Source organism: Ostrea edulis, chromosome 8 (genome assembly GCF_947568905.1).
Source record: "Ostrea edulis chromosome 8, xbOstEdul1.1, whole genome shotgun sequence".
Lineage (NCBI taxonomy): Eukaryota > Metazoa > Mollusca > Bivalvia > Ostreida > Ostreidae > Ostrea > Ostrea edulis.
Window position 1 is genome coordinate 19629368 of NC_079171.1, and position 18774 is coordinate 19648141.

The following is an 18774-nucleotide window of genomic DNA, read 5'->3' on the forward strand; positions in this document are numbered from 1 at the left end:
TCCCGCAACTACAGGGCCTTCCCGCACAAAAACTACAGGGCCTTCCCGCACATAGTAGTTTCCGTTTAAGTATTTCATCTAATGACCGTCATGATAAGGTCATAATTTTATAAAGTTTAAAGTGTCTGTTCTCAGATAAGCAAATTTATTACTATTTGTCAACTTGCTTACGATGATACAACATTTATCCGATTGTAGGAAAGCATATTGAATCCTAAATCATATGCGCATTTAAAGTCTGGATAATGGAAGTCTTGGTAAGTTGCCACGGCGTTGACAGATACCGCACAGCCTTTCAGAAATTAAATATCTAATATATTATTCATTTGGGATAATCCTCGTAATGTAAATCTCATCATCACGACTATAGAAATCCAGAAGGACCGACAGGAGCGAGAGAAGAGAGAGAGAGAGAGAGAGAGAGAGAGAGAGAGATAGAAATAGTGGACATTTATAAACACTATAAAGTCATCAATTTGGGAAAATCTATGATGTAATTAGGGCACGGCTTGTTCAACGTAAGATAAACTACACAATCTGTATATATAGTGAGAGCCGGGAGTCTCATACCCTAAAAGCTAAATTAGCATTTCTATCTCGATGAACTCTTCGTTCCTCATCGATTTTGGCTCTAAAAGCCTTGGTTTCTGCTTACTTCAAACGGAGACAATCCCCAACAAATTACACTCTCATCAAATTCTATTTTACCCGGCTCGTTAAGTCATAGCAGCGTGCTCACAATTGATTTCTTTTCTTGAGATATCATTAAGAACCGCGGAAAAAAATCTTGTTTACTTTTCTTTTTAGAATTTATCAGGGAGAAAACAGCGACCACCTCTAGACGTTGTCAAAGCAAACACCACGGGCTGAAGATTTGAAATGAATTCTATCACTGGGTTCTCTCAGTCTTTTGGTCTCGTCAACTTTCGTACAGTAATAAGGATTTCCTGCTACAAGAAAACCCAGTAATGAGATTCCTCCGCGATTTGAAACTCTGTCTTTCGATGTAACTTTCTCATTGCTTTTTGCAAAAGTAGAAGATTATTGATTTGGGTTTGTCTGCAAGTCTGTCTGTACAATGTTAATAATGATACATGTATATCATTTTTCATCATTTGAAATTCCAAATGAAGTGTCTCTACGACTAAAGGTTACCGGTAATTCAAAGGTAAGAGTAGCATTTTTTTCGGATAGTACCTCAACAACGGAGGTACCATGTATTTCGGGTGACACCTCAACAACGGAGGTACCGTGACTTTCGGATGGTACCTCAACAACGGAGGTCCCGTGACTTTTGGGTGGTACCTCAACAACAGAGGTCCCGTGACTTTCAGATGGTGCCTCAACAACGGAGGTCCCATGGCACGGTGGGCGTCAGCATGATAATGCGCCATGCATTACATTTCATCTAAAGCCGGTGATGTTCCTATATGAGTGAATTACTATCGAATAAGACGTAAAACAAATAAAATCCGGGAGGAACAACTAGGGCTGGCGACTGATATTATTTATATGGCAATTAACGCAATCAAAGAACAAGATAGATGTATAACTGAAGGGCATGGAGCATGCAGCGTGGATTTCACTAAAGAGCATAGATTATGCAGCGTGGATTTCATTTCCTGAAGTACTTTTGGAATATGAAGAGAGGAGGTGAACTTGACCCCCTCCTATCAGTCATTTATTGTCGCGTGGTCTTAACTAAAGCTTGTCTATTTCGTTCTCACATATCACCCTAAGTCAGCGATTACAATGACACGCCCCCTCCACAAAGACAAGCAACAAGAAGCATTATGTCATGCGTATATATATTTACATTATGTATACAGTTGTACAAGGTTATATATTTTCCCATTTTCTAATGTGTACAATTTCATGTATTTTTCCTTTATTTCTTGAAGCTGTGCTCCTTTTTCTTCTTTATGTACTGCATTTAAATTTTGTGCTTAAAGTGGCATATAGGTCCGATAGGTCGGGTGTTTAATTTATTTTTAAACTGTCTATGAACATAATGCATACACGTGTCACTATAAATAATTACTTGCGTATAAAATAATTGAAAGCAATTGTTACCGGAAGTATGCAACCGACATTAAGCTTTGGTTTTTATTTCTTCACATTTTCAACCGACCCAGGGAGTATGTCCTGACTAAAAAAATGTTGCCATCAAATTTCCATAAAATGTTTTATTTCAAAGTTAGAATGTTTTATCTTCGACAGGTTGACTTGAATATTTAAAAATATTTGTGAATGTGATTTGTTTTCAGATTTGAATGTCTAAACTATTTTTAAACAACAACGAAAATTGGTCACAAAGGATCGATAATTATAATTAATTGAAGTCATTTAGGATAATGACTTCAATTAATTTATTTGGTGAACATCTATTGAACAAATCTAAACTTTAATTAACTACCTAGAAGTAAACACAATTACTTGGTGTGAAATTATTAAACACTTCTAACAATAAAAATAGTGTAGTACAACCCTTGATAATTTATTTCCTTGTAGTATAACTTTTAATATCACACATGTAGTTTACTAGAATAGTAAAAACTCTTAAGTTTTTTGTTACTTAAATATTCATGTTGGAAAAAAATAAAACAAACAAACAGAATTTTAGGAAAACTTAAATTTTGCCAAATACCGCGAGTAAAGATAATCCCCGTGCTGATAAATAGATTTGGTCAAGTTTCGCGTTAAACTGACCACACTTAGTAATAAAACAACCTTCGCCTGACATTCGCTTTACAATGTAAGAAAGACAATTCAGACAAACACTACACCGCGGGTCGTCAGAATTATAACAGGAATTTATCTCTCTTGTCCCAGCGGTCTATCCTGAACCAATCCAATTTTTCATGAGGTCTTCGACGTGAAAGAGGAGATAAATCTGTCTTCTAATCGAATTAAAAGGCCATTAGTCTATATCCACGTTATGAATGGAAAGAGATTTACTCTCGTGATCTTTTCAGAATATATCAATCTGGAAATCTTAAATTTATATAGAAGAAATCCGTCAAAGGCAGAACAAATTTATAACTTAATTAGAAAAGTTAAATTTCAACAATGTGTTTGCATTTGTACGAACAAAGGGTTACGTCTTTCTTTTTGCAATTCGTTTTAATAGATTCACGCTTGGACTGCATTGGAATTGACACGGGCTGTATAAAATCTTGAAATAAAAAGCATTCATTTTCTGAATTCTTTGCATGTGATATAAGCAAAACAACTTAATCTTGATCATGAAATCGTATGTTGAAGTGCAGATGTACAGTGTAGTTATGATAGATGTATGTTTAAATTAGTTTTGTGGGATTTTTCCCCAGCACAACCATTCTTTAATTAATGCCAATATGTTATTTTGTTGAGAGTTATGCCGAAAACCTCATAAATAATAATAAACAATAATTGCATGATGACATCGATTTTGTGCATTATATACGTCTATGAACCCCGTCCACTCTTTCATGTTTCTATCGAGAAATATCGGATGCCAGGATTATAGCTCTCAAATACACCAGGAACTCATAATACTAAAGTCTATTATCTGTCAAATTACACCGTAATGAAATCCACATCACTTTAATCTTCTTAAAAATCATGTTAAAAGCGATGTTTTACTCGTCACAGTAATAAGCAGAAAGCTAATCAGCACTATGTATTTAATATACGACATCCATTTCTTATTGTTTTCAACGTCAAAAGAAGTTCCCGGGTATATTGACGACTTGACTTTATTGAGTTACGCGTGGAAGACAGTATCGACGGGGCATTTTCTTGGTGAATGGAAGAACGGCGTTCTAATTCAAAACAAGCAGTGACTGTCGGTCAAACGAAATCTTTAAAAAAAAAAAAAAACCGAGGTCCTGTGTCAAGGTAGGCGCAAGCAGAATAAATACATGTAGCACTCAACGCATCAGGATAGCCCAAATAAGGAGAATCACACCCAGCTGGTGTCTTCTTCATATATGGGGGTATACACAGAACATTCAATGTCTATGCAATGAACCAATACTTGGAATATTTTGAATCATTATATTTAAATAATGTCGGACATCATGAGTGATATCTGCTATTTAGATAATGCCGGGCAGCATGAGTGATATCTGCTATTTAAAAACCGCTCTGTAGCTGCTAGAACTACATGTAGAATTAACGATAAAAACCGTAATAAGTCGCATCAATACCTATATCAAAATGTAGCAACTACATCGAACCGAATTAACTATATCAAATATATAACTGTCTCAAATCTTCTTGATTTAAGAACTCACTACAACACGATGAATTTTGTCATCAAAGCGTGGAATGTGCGACAGAAGCGGCGAGACAATCCTACCCTGTTAAGAGAGTTCGTCAGATTTCTACGCTGTTAGAGAGTTCGTCAGATTTCTACGCTGTTAGAGATTTCGTCAGATTTCTACGCTGTTAGAATTTTTGTCAGATTCCTACGCTATTCGAGATTTCGTCAGATTTCTACGCTATTATATTTTTGTTACTTTATCTTATAGAAACATTGATACATGTAGCGTATAACATAAGATATTGCGACCTGTATGTATAATAATGTACTTACGTTCCAATCTTAACACGTTCTACACGATCGAAATGCTCATTGCAATGACATAACGGCTATTAACAAATTAGAAAATCACTGAAATGTAACAGAGATAATTGATTAAACAAGGGTAAAATTAATATCAATTGAGACACTTAATTAAGATATATAATTGCTGCAGGCAAGGTCCATTAACAATTAGCACTGTGGTAAGGATCTGATAGCCATTTAAAGGGTTCGTTCCGTTCGATGGCATACGTCTTTGATAGAGAGTCTCCATTTTAATCTACACTGTATGAGATACGTGTACTAACCACGTGGTACAATCTAACTTTATAGTATTGGTAACTTCCTCTCGGTAGGGGTGTTTATGTTGATGTAGGTTCCTAGTAATCACCACGGTGCATACAATGCAGCTACTTTTTCAATTAGTATGTCACAACATGGCCGATTTCTTAAACGTTTCATTCATAGTTTTAAATATGTCCAATTTTATACACAGTCATCTTGCCACTGGACTCTTCATATCAAGTGACTATATTATGCGTATAGCGAGATCCGTTGACCAATTCGGAACCGACGGTACCCGTTTAGTTTTATAATAACAAAAAAGCCTACACCACATTGTTCTCAAGAATTTGATCACATAACAAAGTAGTGAAATGCCGAGCGACATGTAAATGAAAGACTTAAGAAATAAATGACATTGAAGTGTACGACTTCTTCGTTGGAGCAGAAGTCAATTGAAAGCCCATAGGTGATGCTCCTTAGACACAACAAAGAAGGCTGTTATTGTAAACACGCTCCAGAGGCAGTTCAAAAGGGCTTCATATGATTGATCCCGGGAAAAAACGGAAATTAGTTTACCAAAATGAAGTTTGGGACAAGACATCAACGTTAAGCCGTGTATAGAAAGCGTATACACCTGATTACATTACCAATCTTACAGATATCTACGTACATTTCTCACTGCCCTGTGAACCGTGTAATTTAACATTGCTGCAATGTTTTCTTGTCTGGTTGTTAACCTTACGGACGGCGACAACCAACAAACTCGATCTTTATACAATTACATGAAACACACGATTGGCGTGTTCAAAGTCAACCTTAAGAAGCTGTTGGCCTTACACTTTCTCAGATCCCAAATGTTTATAAAGGTATAGCTTTTAAATAAAACTAGCACCGATAGAAATATACGAGAAAAACATACAATATATTTGCATGCGGTATGATGGTGTTGTTACAGGTTTTGTCGATATTATCAAAATCTAAAAATGGGGAGTTACATGTATATACAGTACTATTTTCACAGATTATTTTCATGAAACCTGATCCGTTGAAGTTCAGCAACTTCAAACAATTATTAGACTGGAAACGTCAAACTTAAGCAGGAAAGCCACTAGTATCCTGTGGTCTATGCACCACTCAACCAATTACTATCTAATTTACATCAAAATACGTTCGTCGTTTGGTTACTCATGTAGCTTATAACTGATATTATATTGTAACTTAATATACGACTATTTGAATCATGTAAATTCATCACATGAATGATCATGGATTTTATTTTCTATAAAATTTTCAAATCAACTTATTATCACTGTTTCTTTGTCTTCGTGTGTTCTATTTCATGCAAATTATTTCGTTACTGTTTCATGTTTATCTTCCATAAAGGTCTCCAAAATTGGAAATGTGCGATTGATATGTGCAGAAGAAGGTTCTTTTAATTCACATACATGTATACGTATCAAGCCTACAGTAATATGGGGTCTCGGTTTATATGATCTCACGCGCTACAGAAATATGGGGCCTCGGTTTATATGATCTCACACCCTACAGAAATATGGGGCCTCGGTTTATATGATCTCACACCCTACAGTAATATGGGGCCTCGGTTTATATGATCTCACGCGCTACAGAAATATGGGACCTCGGTTTATATGATCTCACGCGCTACAGAAATATGGGACCTCGGTTTATATGATCTCACGCGCTACAGTAATATGGGGCCTCGGTTTATATGATCTCACACCCTACAGAAATATGGGGCCTCGGTTTATATGATTTCACACCCTACAGTAATATGGGGCCTCGGTTTATATGATCTCACACCCTACAGTAATATGGGGCCTCGGTTTATATGATCTCACGCGCTACAGTAATATGGGGCCTCGGTTTATATGATCTCACACCCTACAGTAATATGGGGCCTCGGTTTATATGATCTCACACCCTATAGTAATATGGGGCCTCAGTTTATATGATCTCACGCGCTACAGTAATATGGGGCCTCGGTTTATATGATCTCACACGTGGGTGCAGTGGGTTCCCTTTCCTCACTTATACAGAATATTGATCACCGCAAAATTGTCCTTGTGTTCACCTTCAGACCATAGGGCGTGACTTAGGTACTAGTAAGTGATGAGAAGCTAGATAGGGAAGATTGCTTGTATCTTAAAAAGTATCTTTAATCTTAAGCGCAGCCAAACAGACAAAAATATAACAATTGAAGGCATTTAAACAAGACGGATACTCTGTGACCCATAAAGCAAGGAGAGGTAATTCCGAATAGACAAAGAATGCAAAAAACACAGGTAGCTATGGATTTAGTATACCTGCATATTATGTTATTGAAGCAATATGTGTTCATTACTCACAAAGCTACATCTGTTGGTAATCGATTTTACACGTGTTAGTTTCATATCAAGAGTGAGTTACCACAGCTCGCACCCTGTCAGAAATGTACAATAAACGTAACACAGTCGTAAATATCAAGTTTCACTATTGTAAGATGTCAGACAAATTTCATCATCGGCCCAAAACTAGTCCATTAATGAATGTATTTCTAACAAATGTTTTCATTGTTCACAACATTATCTGTTTTTGTACATTTTATTTACAGTATGTTCCACATACATAAATATTAGTATCTAAAACATCAGAACTACGGACCATATCGCTCACCAGTGCAGTAATATTTCCCGCATGTTCATAAAGCATAAAATTCTGATTCTGAATGAAAATGCATACAGAAAAAAAAATTAATTTACACTGCATGGGAATACATAGATGAGATTTTTATGTGTTATATAGTTATGCATCTTGAAAAGATTTAAAAAGACGTGCGGCCTCGACCAGACTACAGGGGTTGTGCTACGGATAAATCTGAACCCACACTACATGGAGATCTGGTATGTTACTCGGACAGATTATACATGTTTGATTTTCCTCTGCATTTGAACCCCTTTTGATATCCAGGAAAACAAACCTGAATCTTATTTGACAAATTTTATCGTTGTTATTAAAATCATTTATAATAAATTGTCCGATATATTCATATGGGAAGATTTAAACCTATATCAATAACTTAGCTCCGTGGTCAGTGTAAAACAAATTATGTTTTCAACACCACGCCCTAATTCCATTATTTCCAAACGATCCCATTGGAATGAATCATAATTGAATCCCCTTAACCACAACGTGCTTTGTGACAAGTTGAGAGAGAAAGAAACCAACAGACAACAAACATTTTATAAAAATGACTTAATATCGGCTATTTAAACACCCATCTACGACTCGTCAGAATTTACGACAAAATGTGGACATGCAATTTCGATTATTGTTATTCAGAAACAGGGTCGACAAGGGAACATGAATCGGAATCAACATTAGAATGAAATTGGATGCGTTTTCTAAGAATTATTACGAAAACAACACATCGGTGACAGGCATATTCAAAGTTCTCGGTTTCCTTGGAAATGTAAATAATATGAATATAAAATGGTACTGAAAGGATGAATTGCTGATAACTAAATGTCAAATGAATAATTCTCCTGAAGACGGATAACTGTATCATACGTGTTCGAAGAACAAATAAAACAAACAGTCTGAGACTTTAAAACCGCACAATACAATGTCATTTTGGAGTTCTCGTTACTGCACAATACAATGCCATTTTGGAGTTCTCGTTACTCGTAATGTGACGTCAGATTGGAGGGTTTGTCCGTTGTTGGGTGTTTTTCCTTATATATATATTTGTGTGATTTTGAATGGGGGAGCTAAATCGTCATATCTTTGAAAATTAATTCAAATGTAGATTTTACATCATCTTAGGGAAATTAATTCATGTATCGTCGGATCATCAGTATTTGTCTATATGAATTAAAACACACATGAGAAAATTGTACATAGACTCTTCACACATTTGTTAGAAACGTTGCTTCCGGCAATCACTTTCGAGATTAAAATTAGGCCCAAACAATATACGTTCCTTCCATCTTGACACAGAACTTCGGTACTACTGAATTATTGAATGAAAGTATACCATGTGACTAATGGTTGTGAATAAAAAAATTTAATTATCTTGTAGATTTTGATGTTAAAACAAGTTACTGTGTAAAACAAACTAATAAAATATGTATCACTAGATCTGCATTTAGTCCTAACCTTTTAATTATGTAATAGCTTTACTTTACCATGAAATGAACGATCCAGCACCCGGATACTTGTCACAGAAATACAACTTTAAATTCAGTATCCTATCTATTTTCACGAATTCTTATTTAGAAACAAAACAAATGTCATTAATTTTAATAGGAATGGTTGAAAGGGCCGCTATATTATCTTTAAAACCAATAGCGTATAATACATGCAAAGTCTCGATTATCAAACCGCTAACTATCAACAAACAGTTTCATCCAATCTACCACGCCACGCCGATCAGCAATCGATCCTATCTCTGTCCTCCATAGCATGCTCGGGCAAGCGACCGCTGGGCTATAGTAACATGATACTTTATTGGCAAAATTTGGTAGATATTTTTCTATAATTCAGATAAAATGAGGGTGAATCTGATATAACTGTACAGAATACGCCATAACAATATAACAACTATAACAATAACTACAGCAACTAGGCTTAGACGATATTGGTCTAGTTTAGATTCCATTCGTTTAATCTAGATTATAATCCTTGTCCAAGTGCTATATTATTGGTTTAGCGGAGGTGTTACTGGTCATTAGATGACATCGGTCTAGTTTTGACATTAAGGGTATAGTTTTAATGTTGTTGATCTAATTTAAATGTTATTGGTCAATTTATATGTTATTGGTCTAACTTAAGACATTTTTGATTGGTTTAAATGTTATTGGTCTAGATTGTAATGTTATTGGAATAGCTTAGACAGTATGTTACATACATGCATGAAAGGGTGGACACGTGAGACACCTTGGCGTCTCGTTAAAGATAAAATTGTAATCAATGAAAATTAGATAAAACATGCGCATTTGTGTTTTAATTATGTAGTAATCAAAATCTGGAAATAAATTATTTGGCGGAAACTTGCCACTTCAATGTAAAATTATCAAGAGAGAAATCATGACCCTTGTACAACTCGAACTCATGATCTGTAGAATGACAGAGCACTGAAATCATGATCTGTAGAATGACAGAACACTGTACTCATGATCTGTAGAATGACAGAACGCTGTACTCATGATCTGTAGAATGACAGAACACTGTACTCATGATCTGTAGAATGACAGAACGCTGTACTCATGATCTGTAGAATGACAGAACACTGTACTCATGATCGGTAGAATTACAGAACACTGTACTCATTATCTGTAGAATGACAGAACACTGTACTCATGATCTGTAGAATGACAGAACACTGTACTCATGATCTGTAGAATGACAGAACACTGAACTCATGATCTGTAGAATGACAGAACACTGAACCCATGATCTGTAGAATGACAGAACACTGTACTCATGATCTGTAGAATGACAGAACACAGAACACTAAGCAGACAATGTTGATTGATTGTACTCGTATATTGTTTAACGTCCCGCTCGAGAATATTTCACTCATATGGAGACGTCACCAATGTCAGTGAAGGGCTGCAAAATGTAGGCCTATGTTCGGCGCTTACGGCCTTTGAACAGGGAGTTATCTTTATCTTAGCAGTTTATTTATATGTGTGATATTTTCTGCATTTAATTTTGATATTTTGAGACGGCAATGCAAGAATATAGCGATATAAAGTCTCAATCGTGTGCAGATTTTTCCGCGCCGTAAATCGAGGGTTTTAATGAGGCGTGGATCTGTAGCTCTCTGATCTGTCACGTTATTTTCTCAGAGAGCTACTGATCTGCAGCCAGTAGAGGTGTATATATAACTGGGAATTGTTTTCATGAAAAACAAATGTCTCCCCAGCTCCCCAAAAAGGAAGTGCTCAAATGAAACCTCCTCCCCTGAATGTACTGCATGGTATAGACATTATGAACTCCGATAAGCCACAGGAGAAGTGTTCACAAACTATTCAAAACCCTCCATCTATCAGATCTACTATAAATTTAAGGATAACAATTGGATCCTCTTGTACCTACAATATTCACATCTGCAAATACCATTAAAAATGCATACAATTTCAAGTCACATAGGAGGAGAAACGTTTAGAAGCTAATTTAACATCCTCCACCCTTCTTAGATCCACTATATCTTTTATGATAACAACTGGATCATCCTGTCCCTACAATATGCACATCTACAAATTGTTGTTGTTTTTTTTAAATGCCATTGAAGAGCCGTGGAGCGAAAGCGCTTTGGAATAAATGTGAAATCTTCATCTGAATTTTTTCTCTATATTTACCTATAGACCAAGGACTTATTTTATTCTAATATATATATATATATATATATATATATATATATATATATATATATATATATATAGCATATTTGAACGTACATAATTATATACCCTAAAATCTAATGACCTTGAATCAGGGTCAGAGCAGACAACTTCTGCGTCAAGTTGTCTCCCCATTGTAAGTACTGAAACAGTGGGGCTGACAGGACTGACTCAAGGCGGTTTTCCTATCATTTGTTTAGAAGTATTACCGTGAACATTTATCGTGTAAATTAAGTGTCAATATGGTTTTTTTGAAGTTCAAACAGTACTTGAGAAACTATATTAATTTTAGAAAAGTGAGATACTAAAGCCCGGACGCCATTCAACTTAATATATTTACATTCCCAATGTATCATTACCAATGACAGCCATTTCCTCATGAATTTGATTCAGCTGTGAACAATCCGCGAATGAATCTAATTCCGATACAAAAGAATGAAGCATGTAAATATAAATTCCCCTTTTTGAAAATACATAAAGGTATGAACTGCAACACTAACGCGATTCACGCAGTATGCTGGCTTCTAGCGTCGCAGTTCATACCTTACGTATTTAAAAAAAAAAAAACAACCCACATTTATTTCTCATGGAAACCGAGTACGACTTCAACATATCACAGACATTTGTAAGTGCACTTAATGAAAGGCAGCTGCTCTTACTTCTAATACCAAATTATGAAGATACTACTTTTGGTGGAAATAATCAATGTTTGATCTTTATCATTGTCTTGGGAATACAGTCACAAGATACACTGGTCGCAGTAGCTCAGTGGTACAGCGTTTGCCTCGTAACCGGGAGAGGGGGGGGGGGCGTGAGTTTGAGTCCTCAAACTTAAGACGTTAAAATAGGGAGTGATTGCTACTTCGCTAAACGCTCGGTATTTAGAGGTGAGAATGACGGGTCTTTCGGATATGACCTTAAAAATGGAGGTCCCGTGTCACAGTAAGCGTTTACATGATAAAAGACCCTCACTGCTACGGCCCTGAGCGATAAGCATACGTCTAAAGTTGTGGTACTTCACCTACAGCTGGTGACGTCTCAATATGAACGAGAAATTCTCGACGGGACGTATATATAAAATACATACAGCAAGAGACATCTTCAGTGCTCTCAAATCCCGAAACAACCAATCCCGAAGTGTGATACGGATCCAAATGAAACAACCAATCCCCAAGTGTGATACGGATCCAAATGAAACAACCAATCCCCAAGTGTGATACAGATCCAAATGAAACAACCAATCCCCAAGTGTGATACGGATCCAAATGAAACAACCAATCCCCAAGTGTGATACAGATCCAAATGAAACAACCAATCCCCAAGTGTGATACAGATCCAAATGACACAACCAATCCCCAAGTGTGATACAGATCCAAATGAAACAACCAATCCCCAAGTGTGATACAGATTCAAATGAAACAACCAATCCCCAAGTGTGATACAGATCCAAATGAAACAACCAATCCCCAAGTGTGATACAGATCCAAATGAAACAACCAATCCCCAAGTGTGATACAGATCCAAATGAAACAACCAATCCCCAAGTGTGATACGGATCCAAATGAAACAACCAATCCCCAAGTGTGATACAGATCCAAGTGAAACAACCAATCCCCAAGTGTGATACAGATCCAAATGAAATAACCAATCCCCGAGTGTGATACAGATCCAAATGAAACAACCAATACCCGAGTGTGATACAGATCCAAATGAAACAACCAATCCCCAAGTGTAATACGGATCCAAATGAAACAACCAATCCCCAAGTGTGATACAGATCCAAATGAAACAACCAATCCCCAAGTGTGATACAGATCCAAATGAAACAACAAATCCCCAAGTGTGATACAGATCCAAATGAAACAACCAATCCCCAAGTGTGATATGAACGTACCCACGGATCCAAATGACACAACCAATCCCCGAAGTGTGATACGGATCCAAATGAAACAACCAATCCCCAAGTGCGATACAGATTCAAATGAAACAACCAATCCCCAAGTGTGATACAGATCCAAATGAAACAACCAATCCCCAAGTGTGATACAGATTCAAATGATACAACCAATCCCCAAGTGTGATACAGATACAAATGAAACAACCAATCCCCAAGTGTGATACAGATCCAAATGAAACAACCAATCCCCAAGTGTGATACAGATTCAAATGAAACAACCAATCCCCAAGTGTGATACAGATCCAAATGAAACAACCAATCCCCAAGTGTGATACAGATCCAAATGAAACAACCAATCCCCAAGTGTGATACAGATCCAAATGAAACAACCAATCCCCAAGTGTGATACAGATCCAAATGAAACAACCAATCCCCAAGTGTGATACGGATCCAAATGAAACAACCAATCCCCAAGTGTGATACAGATCCAAGTGAAACAACCAATCCCCAAGTGTGATACAGATCCAAATGAAACAACCAATCCCCGAGTGTGATACAGATCCAAATGAAACAACCAATCCCCAAGTGTGATACAGATCCAAATGAAACAACCAATCCCCAAGTGTGATACAGATCCAAATGAAACAACCAATCCCCAAGTGTGATACAGATCCAAATGAAACAACCAATCCCCAAGTGTGATATGAACGTACCCACGGATCCAAATGACACAACCAATCCCCGAAGTGTGATACGGATCCAAATGAAACAACCAATCCCCAAGTGCGATACAGATTCAAATGAAACAACCAATCCCCAAGTGTGATACAGATCCAAATGAAACAACCAATCCCCAAGTGTGATACAGATTCAAATGATACAACCAATCCCCAAGTGTGATACAGATACAAATGAAACAACCAATCCCCAAGTGTGATACAGATCCAAATGAAACAACCAATCCCCAAGTGTGATACAGATTCAAATGAAACAACCAATCCCCAAGTGTGATACAGATCCAAATGAAACAACCAATCCCCAAGTGTGATACAGATCCAAATGAAACAACCAATCCCCAAGTGTGATACAGATCCAAATGAAACAACCAATCCCCAAGTGTGATACAGATCCAAATGAAACAACCAATCCCCAAGTGTGATACGGATCCAAATGAAACAACCAATCCCCAAGTGTGATACAGATCCAAGTGAAACAACCAATCCCCAAGTGTGATACAGATCCAAATGAAACAACCAATCCCCGAGTGTGATATGAACGTACCCACGGATCCAAATGACACAACCAATCCCCGAAGTGTGATACGGATCCAAATGAAACAACCAATCCCCAAGTGCGATACAGATTCAAATGAAACAACCAATCCCCAAGTGTGATACAGATCCAAATGAAACAACCAATCCCCAAGTGTGATACAGATTCAAATGATACAACCAATCCCCAAGTGTGATACAGATACAAATGAAACAACCAATCCCCAAGTGTGATACAGATCCAAATGAAACAACCAATCCCCAAGTGTGATACAGATTCAAATGAAACAACCAATCCCCAAGTGTGATACAGATCCAAATGAAACAACCAATCCCCAAGTGTGATACAGATCCAAATGAAACAACCAATCCCCAAGTGTGATACAGATCCAAATGAAACAACCAATCCCCAAGTGTGATACAGATCCAAATGAAACAACCAATCCCCAAGTGTGATACAGATCCAAATGAAACAACCAATCCCCAAGTGTGATACGGATCCAAATGAAACAACCAATCCCCAAGTGTGATACAGATCCAAGTGAAACAACCAATCCCCAAGTGTGATACAGATCCAAATGAAAAAACCAATCCCCGAGTGTGATACAGATCCAAATGAAACAACCAATCCCCGAGTGTGATACAGATCCAAATGAAACAACCAATCCCCAAGTGTGATACAGATCCAAATGAAACAACCAATCCCCAAGTGTGATACAGATCCAAATGAAACAACCAATCCCCAAGTGTGATATAAACGTACCCACGGATCCAAATGACACAACCAATCCCCGAAGTGTGATACGGATCCAAATGAAACAACCAATCCCCAAGTGCGATACAGATTCAAATGAAACAACCAATCCCCAAGTGTGATACGGATCCAAATGAAACAACCAATCCCCAAGTGTGATACAGATCCAAGTGAAACAACCAATCCCCAAGTGTGATACAGATCCAAATGAAACAACCAATCTCCGAGTGTGATACAGATCCAAATGAAACAACCAATCCCCAAGTGTGATACAGATCCAAATGAAACAACCAATCCCCAAGTGTGATACAGATCCAAATGAAACAACCAATCCCCAAGTGTGATACAGATCCAAATGAAACAACCAATCCCCAAGTGTGATATGAACGTACCCACGGATCCAAATGACACAACCAATCCCCGAAGTGTGATACGGATCCAAATGAAACAACCAATCCCCAAGTGCGATACAGATTCAAATGAAACAACCAATCCCCAAGTGTGATACAGATCCAAATGAAACAACCAATCCCCAAGTGTGATACAGATTCAAATGATACAACCAATCCCCAAGTGTGATACAGATACAAATGAAACAACCAATCCCCAAGTGTGATACAGATCCAAATGAAACAACCAATCCCCAAGTGTGATACAGATTCAAATGAAACAACCAATCCCCAAGTGTGATACAGATCCAAATGAAACAACCAATCCCCAAGTGTGATACAGATCCAAATGAAACAACCAATCCCCAAGTGTGATACAGATCCAAATGAAACAACCAATCCCCAAGTGTGATACAGATCCAAATGAAACAACCAATCCCCAAGTGTGATACGGATCCAAATGAAACAACCAATCCCCAAGTGTGATACAGATCCAAGTGAAACAACCAATCCCCAAGTGTGATACAGATTCAAATGAAACAACCAATCCCCGAGTGTGATATGAACGTACCCACGGATCCAAATGACACAACCAATCCCCGAAGTGTGATACGGATCCAAATGAAACAACCAATCCCCAAGTGCGATACAGATTCAAATGAAACAACCAATCCCCAAGTGTGATACAGATCCAAATGAAACAACCAATCCCCAAGTGTGATACAGATTCAAATGATACAACCAATCCCCAAGTGTGATACAGATACAAATGAAACAACCAATCCCCAAGTGTGATACAGATCCAAATGAAACAACCAATCCCCAAGTGTGATACAGATTCAAATGAAACAACCAATCCCCAAGTGTGATACAGATCCAAATGAAACAACCAATCCCCAAGTGTGATACAGATCCAAATGAAACAACCAATCCCCAAGTGTGATACAGATCCAAATGAAACAACCAATCCCCAAGTGTGATACAGATCCAAATGAAACAACCAATCCCCAAGTGTGATACAGATCCAAATGAAACAACCAATCCCCAAGTGTGATACGGATCCAAATGAAACAACCAATCCCCAAGTGTGATACAGATCCAAGTGAAACAACCAATCCCCAAGTGTGATACAGATCCAAATGAAACAACCAATCCCCGAGTGTGATACAGATCCAAATGAAACAACCAATCCCCGAGTGTGATACAGATCCAAATGAAACAACCAATCCCCAAGTGTGATACAGATCCAAATGAAACAACCAATCCCCAAGTGTGATACAGATCCAAATGAAACAACCAATCCCCAAGTGTGATATGAACGTACCCACGGATCCAAATGACACAACCAATCCCCGAAGTGTGATACGGATCCAAATGAAACAACCAATCCCCAAGTGCGATACAGATTCAAATGAAACAACCAATCCCCAAGTGTGATACGGATCCAAATGAAACAACCAATCCCCAAGTGTGATACAGATTCAAATGATACAACCAATCCCCAAGTGTGATACAGATACAAATGAAACAACCAATCCCCAAGTGTGATACAGATCCAAATGAAACAACCAATCCCCAAGTGTGATACAGATTCAAATGAAACAACCAATCCCCAAGTGTGATACAGATCCAAATGAAACAACCAATCCCCAAGTGTGATACAGATCCAAATGAAACAACCAATCCCCAAGTGTGATACAGATCCAAATGAAACAACCAATCCCCAAGTGTGATACAGATCCAAATGAAACAACCAATCCCCAAGTGTGATATGAACGTACCCACGGATCCAAACGAAACAACAAATATATACAACCATGAAGTGGGTTTTTTTTCCATCGACAAAAGTTTGACTTCATTATGATACATGATTCTGCGGCGTTTTATTCTTCACCTCAATGGCGACAGCCACTGATGCAGATGATCATTTTAAGACCTCCCTTTCGCAATTATTACTTGTAAAATATAAAATGTAGTGGAAAAAATCTCCACCAACATAATATTCTAATTACGTAGGGATAGTTTTCGTTGGTAAACGTATCTAATCAATTCATCATAGTGCTACAACGAAAATATATTGACTTCATGTTTCTTATGCTGTCTGAGGAACGAAGTACGTGTGATATCAAAGCGAATAAGACTAAATAAAGCGATTTATTTCTTTACCCAGATTCCCTTCCTCTGAACAAACAAAACATGCAAAATTTATCTTTAATTACTAAAATTAAAACACGGACAAAGGTCACGCTCATTGGTATTGGAGAAAATGCTTTTAGTATTAATTTTTTTTTAAAAATTAATATGGGAATACTGCCACGCACACAATGTTACATGCAAAAGTAAAATGGTAGTAATTGACTCTTTTCAGCTATACCCAAGATAGGCAATTGTAAATATCACACTCTGAGTAATGCGTTGTAGACAGATTGACAGCAATCAGCAATATGCTCTCTTCACAACAAAGGGAAGCGTAGAATCAGAAAATGGATTGCATAATAAAAGTTTTTGTTTGTTTTAAACATACGGATATCATTCTTTTGTGTTGTTAAATGAACATACAGACTTCTTAATAACGGACACGGGGGTTAGATTTCTATAACGATAGAACATCATGCACAATATCCACGTTTTGTAAAACATCGTGGAAGTCCGAGATGAGTAACTGCAAACCGAACGGCTTGGAACCACTTCATTTCTTGGTTCATTAATCCTGCGTGTATCGATGGGCCATTAGGGTGACTTCATGAAAACATCATGTAAGCATTCAGTAAAAAAAACCAAAAACCTGTAGACACAGCTTTGAGTCAGAGTACGTCAAAATTAGATCTTCGTTTGCAAAATACAGAATACAGTTTAAATACATGGAATTTTAAATGTCCATCATTTTTCTCGATTTTAATACATGTATATGATTTTACTGAGATTATGCGGCCAAAAAATGAAGTAGTATTACGTCTTCAGATTTAAAACTGCGACTAATTTTAAACCCCTTGCTTAAAACTCGCAAGCAATCATTTTTCAAAACTAATTACCGTATCGTATAACTATCCACGAAAGCGTCTACAGCAAACTGCTTACACTAACGCACAATGTACTCTCTCTTTCTCCATCTCTCAAAATCACAGAAGACATACGAGAAAACAGAAACCACTCTCTAATTATCCAATATTCCAAATGTTTCATTTATTGCATATTGAACTATTAGCA

General features: G+C 37.2%; 1 protein-coding gene across 6 annotated transcripts in view; it reads right to left on the reverse strand.

The window, feature by feature from the left end:
* Positions 1–18774, reverse strand: part of LOC125662688 (atrial natriuretic peptide receptor 1-like) — a 282927-nt gene that overhangs the window by 51051 nt on the left and 213102 nt on the right. The window lies entirely within an intron of this gene.